General features: G+C 51.5%; 1 protein-coding gene across 4 annotated transcripts in view; it reads right to left on the minus strand.

Moving 5' to 3' along the window:
• The window catches only part of LOC308570411 (SCAN domain-containing protein 3-like), a 31,894-nt gene extending 23,730 nt beyond the window's left edge, over window positions 1–8,164 (minus strand). The window contains exons 1-3 of one of the 4 annotated variants that reach the window (XM_081165250.1): window positions 7,668–8,164; window positions 5,883–5,959; window positions 5,224–5,261 (exon numbers count right to left, since the gene is read on the minus strand). The gene's annotated coding sequence lies outside the window, so the exon portion shown is untranslated. The other 3 variants (XM_081165251.1, XM_081165252.1, XM_081165249.1) reach the window with 3 other exon arrangements.
• Between the last annotated feature and the right edge of the window lie 230 nt (window positions 8,165–8,394).

Below are 8,394 nucleotides of genomic sequence, written 5' to 3' on the forward strand. Positions count from 1 at the left end.
AATCACCACGAAGTCATCAGCTTTAACGTCACCCACCTGTCGGACACGCCCATAGTGTTGGGCATGAGTTGGCTGGATAGGCACAGCCCGGCATTAGCATGGTACCAGCGGCAATTGACCTTCTGCTCCTCCTACTGCGCAGAACACTGCATCCGGACCAGCCAGGAAGAGGAGGGTCAAGAGGATGAACCACAGCTACACTTAGGCATGGTGCAAGCGGTACCCAACAAGTACAAGGCATTTTTGGAGGTCTTCTGCGAGAAGGAAGCGGACAAGCTGCCTCCCCACAGGCCCTACGACTGCATGATTGACCTCCTGCCGGGGGCGACGCTGCCGACTGGAAAACTGTATTCCATGTCTGAAGACGAACTGCAAGAACTCAGGGAGTTCATAGATCACAACTTGAAGCGGGGATTCATCCAAGAATCCAAAGCAGTGGGGGGCAGTCCCGTGTTTTTCGTGAAGAAGAAAGACACGCCCCAACGGAGGCTGGTAGTTGATTACAGAATCATCAATTCCAGGACAAAGCCCACAGCTTTCCCCATGCCCAAGATCGACGACCTGCTCACGACGGTGAGGAAGGGACGAATCTTCACCAAGTTTATCTACGAGGGGCGTACAACCTTATACGCATGCGGGAGGGCGATGAGTGGAAGACGGCCATGTTTACGCCTTTAGGCACCTATGAATATCGAGTTATGCCGTTTGGTCTGCAAAATGGCTCCCATTGTTTCCAAGCCTTCATGCACCACGTGTTAGCGGGACTCCTCTACAAGAAGTGCGTATGCTTCCTAGACGACATCCTGATCTTCTCGGAATCGCAGGAAGCTCACGAAAGTGACGTCAAGGAGGTCCTGCAGAGACTACGGGAGCACAGACTTTACGCCAAACTGGAGAAGTGCCAGTTCGACGTGACGGAGGTGGATTTCCTGGGCTACAAGCTGTCCGACAAGGGACTCGCCATGGACAGCACCAAGGTCCGCTCGGTGTTGGACTGGAAGAGCCCGCGCAATCGGAAGGAGGTCCAGAAGTTCGTCGGCTTCGCCAACTTTTATCGCAAGTTCATCAAGGGGTTCGCGAAGGAGATGGCGGCCATCACGGACACCCTCAGCTCCAAGAAGAAGAAGTTCACCTGGATGGACCAGGCGGAGCAGTCTTTTCGGAGACTCAAGCGTCTCTTCGCGTCCGAAGAACAGCTGCTACACGTCAACCCCAGCAAACCAATGAGGGTTGAAACGGACGCCTCGGACAGAGCGGTGGGGGCGGTCCTGTTGCAGCAAGATCCGCAAGGGAACTGGAGGCCCTGCGCATTCTACTCCAGGAAACTCAGCAAGTCGGAACAGAACTACACCATCTGGGACAGGGAGTTGCTGGCCATTCATGCAGCCTTCAAGGCGTGGCGGCACTTCCTCATCGGAGCCAGACACACAGTGCAGGTCCGCACGGACCATAAGAACCTGGAGTACTGGCGCATGGCGCGGTTCCTGAACCAGAGACACATCCGCTGGGCGGAGTTCTTTGCGGATTTCGACTTCCGGATAGAATACATCCCGGGAGACAACAACGTCATGGCGGATGCACTATCCAGGAAACCGCAGTATCTCAAGGAAGCGGCACCAGTGGCGGCCAAACACATTTTCGCACCGAAAGCGTGGGCATGCGCTTCAGCCACCGTGGACCTGGATGCGGTGCGTCGCGTGCTGCAGACGGATTCGTTCGCACAATCCAAGATGGAGGAGGTGCGAAGAGGCACAGCGAAGGACGACGAGTTCCAGATATGCGACGGACTGCTCATCCGCAAAGGGGCTCTCTACGTGCCGGGAGAGGACCTCCGCGCGAAAGTCCTGCAGCAGTTACACGACGCGCCCAGCGCTGGGCACTTCGGCAAGGACAAGACGGTGGAATTAGTAGCCAGAGACTTTTGGTGGCCCCAGATGAGAGGAGTAGTCGCGGATTACGTCTCTAGGTGTGACACATGCCAAAGGGCCAAACCACTACACAGGAAGCCGGCGGGACTGCTGGAACCGCTACAGACGCCGCTCGAACCGTGGGGGAAAGTGGCCCTGGACTTTGTCACAGATCTGCCCGGCTCGCGAGGCAAAACAGCGGTACTCGTGGTCGTAGACTTGTTCACCAAGATGGCGCACTTCATTCCTTGCGCGAAGGTGGCGACAGCGGAGCAGACCGCCAAGCTGTTCATAGACCACGTGTTCAGAGTGCACGGCTTGCCACGGTCCATCCTGTCCGACCGCGGTCGCCAGTTCATTTCCAGTTTCTGGCAGAAGCTCCTGGGTATCCTGAACGTCAAGATCAACTTAGCGTCGGCGAGGCACCCGCAGACCAACGGACAAGCGGAGAGGGTCAACGCCATCATGCAGCAGTACCTGCGATGTTACGCCAATCAGCAGCCTGCAACTTGGGTGGACTACTTACCGATGGCCGAGTTTGCCTACAACAACACGAAGCAGGCGTCCACGGGGGTTACACCGTTCTTCGCCAACAATGGGCGGCATCCCAGAACCTTCCCAGGGTTAGAGACGAAGGGGGAGGGGGAGCCACGGGGAGCAGAGCACTTGGCAGCAGAGTTAAAGGAGGTCCACGAGCAACTCCGAAGGCACTTGGAACTAGCAAAACACGCCTACAAAATGCAGGCAGACAGGCACAGGAGAGTCGGGGAAGACATCCAGTTGGGGGACTGGGTCTGGTTAGCAGCCCAGGCAGTGCCGGCCAGAACGTTAGCTAAGAAGAAGCTCAGACACAAGCAGCTAGGGCCTTACCAAGTCAAGGCACAAATCAACCCAGTGGCCTTCCGGTTGACACTCCCGGAGGGCTCCAGAATGCACCCGGTCTTTCATAGGTCAGTGCTCACACCCTACAAGGCACCCCACAGGTTTCAGGCGCCAGGGACCGCACCTCACCCTCTCAGAAAGTCGCCAACGGGGGAGGGGTCACCGAGGGCGGCACCACTCAACGAGGTCACGGAGATTTTAGACTCGAGATGGGGGGAAGAGAGAGTTGAATATCTCCTCGCCAGGGAAGGTACCCAGGCCAGCGCCAACAGGTGGGTACCGTACTATGCCGTGGAGGAGCACTACCTCAAAGACGAGTTCCATGCACTCTTCCCACACAGACCTATGCCGGCAGATTATTTCGACGACTGTCTTTTCACACCCCCACTTTCAGCCAGCACGTTCCAGGGGTTCTCATCAGCTGAGGAAACGGCGCCAGAAACAAGCTCCCCAGAGGGATCACTCTCGGGGTTTGTCACAGACCGCTCTTATTGGTGGGACAATCAACCGGAGGTGGGGTGGAGCAGGGAACTGCTGAGGGGGCCCTTACACGCAGCATCACCCGAGGTAACAGGGGGAGGGACAGACATGGACATGTTGGGGGAGGATCCTGGGTTCGAGCACAAATGCAGAGATGGAAGCAGAGGAGACCGACGTCGACGAGCCCATTACGGGCTGGCCGGATCCAGCTGGTCGGCTGCACACCAAGGGGAAAGAACAGTATCCCGCACTCACCCCCACAGCACTGGAGCACCCGGAACCCACACCCGAAGAGGGAGAGGGGGGAAGAGGGCTTCGAGGGGGGGATGGATGTCAGGGGCTCAGGAACAGAGGCACAGGGGAGAGAGGAAATGGAGAGCGAAGGGGAAGAATCTGACGGCAGCGTAGGGGAGTATGGCAGTGACCCGAGAGATTCCATGAGCTTCTCCAGCGAATCAGAAGATTCCCAGAAGGAGGCGCCGATGGCCAGGGCAAGGGGGGTCCCAGGGGGGACGCACCAGAAACAAGGGGCCAGCGGGGACTCCCAAAGCAGCAGCGGGAGATCAGGACCAGCTTCCCCACCAGAGCGTAGTGGGGGGGAAGAGTCCCATGTGTCAGGGCCAGCGTCTCCTCCAGCAGGGAGAGAAGATGAGTCAGGGCTGACCACGCCTCTATCGGAGAGTGGGGGAACGAAGGGGGAAGCAGTGACAGGAGCAGTGTAACGGTCAGGAGGAAGGTTGCCGGCTGGGCGCGCGCGCCAAGTTCGAATGTACAGGCGCGTGGGACAGCAGAAAACCCGGATTGGGAACCAGGTGTCTGGGGGGAGGAGATTCAGACGGAGCTTCAGCGGTCTAGAGTTTCAGACATAGAGCTGCACGCTGCGGCTGTGAAAGCGAAACTGAACTTCAATAAAGACTTTTGTATATAACAACGAACCGGCGTTGGTCCTTTGTGAGCTGGGACCTCGGGCACCTCTGACACTTGCTGTTGAAATGGAATACTCAGGATGAAATGGTGAAATCTGCTAAATCTGCACAAGATGTTGGACATAACATTATGTTTGCTGACTGGGAATAGTTGTGGACCACAGGTATGAAATTTACGGCATGTAATGCCTTAAGAGAGAATATTATGAAAATGATATACAGGTGGTACATAACCCCAGTCAAGCTTGCAAAAATCTACCATTTGCCCGATAATAAATGTTGGAAATGTAAAGAAACTGAAGGTACATTCTTTCACCTTTGGTGGACGTGCCCAAGGATTAAGGCTTTCTGGGAGATGATATATAATGAATTGAAAAAGGTATTTAAATATACCTTCTTGAAGAAACCAGAGGCCTTTCTCCTGGGCATAGTCGGCCAATCGGTGTTAAAGAAGGACAGAACTTTCTTTATGTATGCTACAACAGCAGCAAGAATACTTATTGCAAAGTATTGGAAGACACAAGAACTACCCACCCTGGAAGAATGGCAGATGAAGGTGATGGACTACATGGAATTGGCTGAAATGACTGGCAGAATCTGAGACCAGGGAGAAGAGTCGGTGGAAGAAGATTGGAATAAATTTAAAGACTATTTACAGAAATATGGCAAAATTAATGAATGTTAGAATGATGTTGGATTGAGGTTAAGTGGTTTCTAGCTGTAATGGTATAAAAGAATATGAAAAAATTGGATTTTTAACAGGTAAAAATTTAATGCTATAATATATTAAGATTAAAGATCAGGATAAAATAAGGAGGGAAAGGAATTGCTGAACTAATAAATTGAACTGGAATACAAAAAGGGAGGTATGAGGAGGTCCGGGAAACAAGCAAATGAAAGATAAGTGACAAAAAGATGGAATTGTTTTTAACTGTTTTTTGTTTTGTATTTTTTCTTTTTTCTTTTTTATTATGTAATATTGTGAAAACTTTAATAAATATTTATATATAAAAAGTCTTGGAAGGAACCAGGACTGGACTGCACCACAGGCCAGACTCTGAGCTTTCTTTAAGAAAAAAAGGAAGAAGAAGAAGAAATCTTCTAGTTCTAGTTTTAAACTATTTTTTTATAGTGTTTTAATGTTGAAATCTGCCCTGGGAACTTAGGGTGAACTGCATGTAAATAATAGGATGGGTAATTACTAATTATAATAATTATAATAATTAAAATAACAATAATGTTGCATAGCATAACCCCACCACCACATCTGCTCAGAGGTTCCCAGGTGGCCTCAGTGACTAGCATTGCCCCCTTCCAGCTCTGGCTAGTTTGCCAGCCCCAGTCTCTTTGGGATGAGAGGACAAGGCCATGGTATTCCATGCTCTGCATCCAATGGGATCATTGCAATGCCCTCCATGTGCAGCTGCCCTTGAAGACAACTCAGAAACAGCTGCAAAATGCAGCCGTCAGATTACGGGCTGGGCTCCGTCTCTTTATTAATTTCATTTCTTTCCCACCATTTTCTCCAAGGAACTCCAGGGTCTACCCCTCCTTCCTGAATCCCCAAAACAACTCTTGAGAACACATTCAATTCCTTTTTTTAAATTTTATTTTATTACCTTAATATAATTATTACAAAATCAAAATCATTTAACAAAGTGTTACAATCACATACATATATACTTACCTGGCAGAGGAGACACCTTGATCATGAATGTTTTCCCAGGGTAAGGCTAATCTATTGCACTGCCGGTGTGCCGACCCCTGCAATTTCTCCAATATTAATAAATAAATAAATAAAATTACATACAAATATCCAAAATTCCATAATGCTGTTAATAAAAAAGAAAAATATAGAAAAGAAGAAGAATGAAAAAGAAGAAAGAATAAGAAAAAGGAAAAAGAAAAATTAGAAAAAGAGAAAGCGAAGAAAGTAGGAAGAATTTCTTCCAAATTTATTCTACATGCATTTCAATAAACAAATAATAATAAAATTTCATTGAATGGCTTCCACCGCTTACACTGCACTTCCTCAATTGATTGCATGGGTCACGCTCTCCTTTCTTTCTTTCATTTTTCTTTTTGCATCTATTTTACGTACAAATCTTTCTTTCCCACTACGACGTAGTATGACACCAAACTGGGAGGGGTGGCTAACACCCCAGAGGACAGGATCACACTTCAAAACGACCTTGACAGATTAGAGAACTGGGCAAAAACAAACAAAATGAATTTTAACAGGGAGAAATGTAAAGTATTGCACTTGGGCAAAAAAAATGAGAGGCACAAATACAAGATGGGTGACACCTGGCTTGAGAGCAGTACATGTGAAAAGGATCTAGGAGTCTTGGTTGACCACAAACTTGACATGAGCCAACAGTGTGACGCGGCAGCTAAAAAAGCCAATGCAATTCTGGGCTGCATCAATAGGAGTATAGCATCTAGATCAAGGGAAGTAATAGTGCCACTGTATTCTGCTCTGGTCAGACCTCACCTGGAGTACTGTGTCCAGTTCTGGACACCACAGTTCAAGAAGGACACTGACAAACTGGAACGTGTCCAGAGGAGGGCAACCAAAATGGTCCAAGGCCTGGAAACGATGCCTTATGAGGAATGGTTAAGGGAGCTGGGCATGTTTAGCCTGGAGAAGAGGAGGTTAAGGGGTGATATGATAGCCATGTTCAAATATATAAAAGGATGCCACATAGAGGAGGGAGAAAGGTTGTTTTCTGCTGCTCCAGAGAAGCGGACATGGAGCAATGGATCCAAACTACAAGAAAGAAGATTCCACCTAAACATTAGGAAGAACTTCCTGACAGTAAGAGCTGTTCGACAGTGGAATTTGCTGCCAAGGAGTGTGGTGGAGTCTCCTACTTTGGAGGTCTTTAAGCAGAGGCTTGACAACCATATGTCAGGAGTGCTCTGATGGTGTTTCCTGCTTGGCAGGGGGTTGGACTCGATGGCCCTTGTGGTCTCTTCCAACTCTATGATTCTATGATTCTACGACGTCTGCTAGTAGATGGCCCGGATTCCTCGGTCTGAAGGGGGCCAGGGATGCCGAGGAATGCCCTGGTCCCCCTCCCCGGCTTGGCAGAGAGGAAGGGGGCAGGAGTCTCCCTGCTCCCTTGGGGGGTCCCCTGCCCCCCCCGGGACTCCCTTCTCCCCACTGCGCCCTCTGGCGGGAGAGACAGGAGACTCAGCCCACGCAGAAGTTGCCAAGGCGACAGGAGCTCCCTTTTTTGCTCCGGAGGACCTCCTCCTCCTCCACTGTTTCCTCTCCCCTTTAGGAACCCAGCTCAGGTGCTCTTAACCCTTGGAATGCCGAGCTTTCTCTCTCCAAAGCCGGGGAGAAGAGACCTTCGCTCTGGAGGACCCGCACCCCCCCCCGGATTTCCCATCCCCTCTAGGAAGGCAGATCCGTTGCTTTTAACCCTTAGGACGGGGAAGGTTTTCTTTTCTGGCTTGTGAATACCTTATTTCTATGGGTAGCCAGAATCGCACTGCTGATCCAAGGCCCAGATTGCCGAAGCCAGAGGAGCTGAATTCTGTGGAAGAGAAGAATGGAAGCCGGACCAAGAGAGAGGAGTTCGAGACCCAGAGGAGCTGCGGCGCCCCCCCCCCAGCCAAGCAAGGGGGCGGAGGGGGCGGTGGGAGCCGAGCTGAGGGGACAGAAGAGGAGGAGCCAGGGGCGGAGCCAGGAGGGCGCGGGGGGGGGGGGACTGACCGATCACGTCGCTTCTATCCCCCCGAAAGTCATGCCCTCCCCGGACAGAAATCCTGGCTTCGCCCCTGGGGGAGCGAAGCAGCGGGAGGCGGACAAACGGGGCTGGGCTTGGCTCTCCGCCCAAGGGGCCCTCAGCCTCTCCCTCCTGGCGGCTTGGCAGCATCCTTCTTAAATTGCGGCAGAAGAGACGGGACTCGGACTTCCCTTGATCTGCACACTAGACTTCTGTGGAGGCAGCCGAGAAGAGCATTAAGCTTCTGGTCTTCGCTCGCCCCCCTCCCCAGCCTAGCCCATTCCCTGCCAGGTTGCATCTGTCCATGGAGGTCCCCCTGCAAGAACTATGCTTCTCGGCCATACTGGCATCCTGTCCTGCATTTACTCAAGTGAAAATCCCACGGTGCCCCCTGCCCCCCCCCCATGCTCACTGCCAAGGATTTTGCTGCGCTTGCCTGTGCTTTTGTTGGTTTTGTAAACT

This window comes from Podarcis bocagei, assembly GCF_964188305.1.
Source record: "Podarcis bocagei genome assembly, chromosome: 12".
NCBI lineage: Eukaryota > Metazoa > Chordata > Lepidosauria > Squamata > Lacertidae > Podarcis > Podarcis bocagei.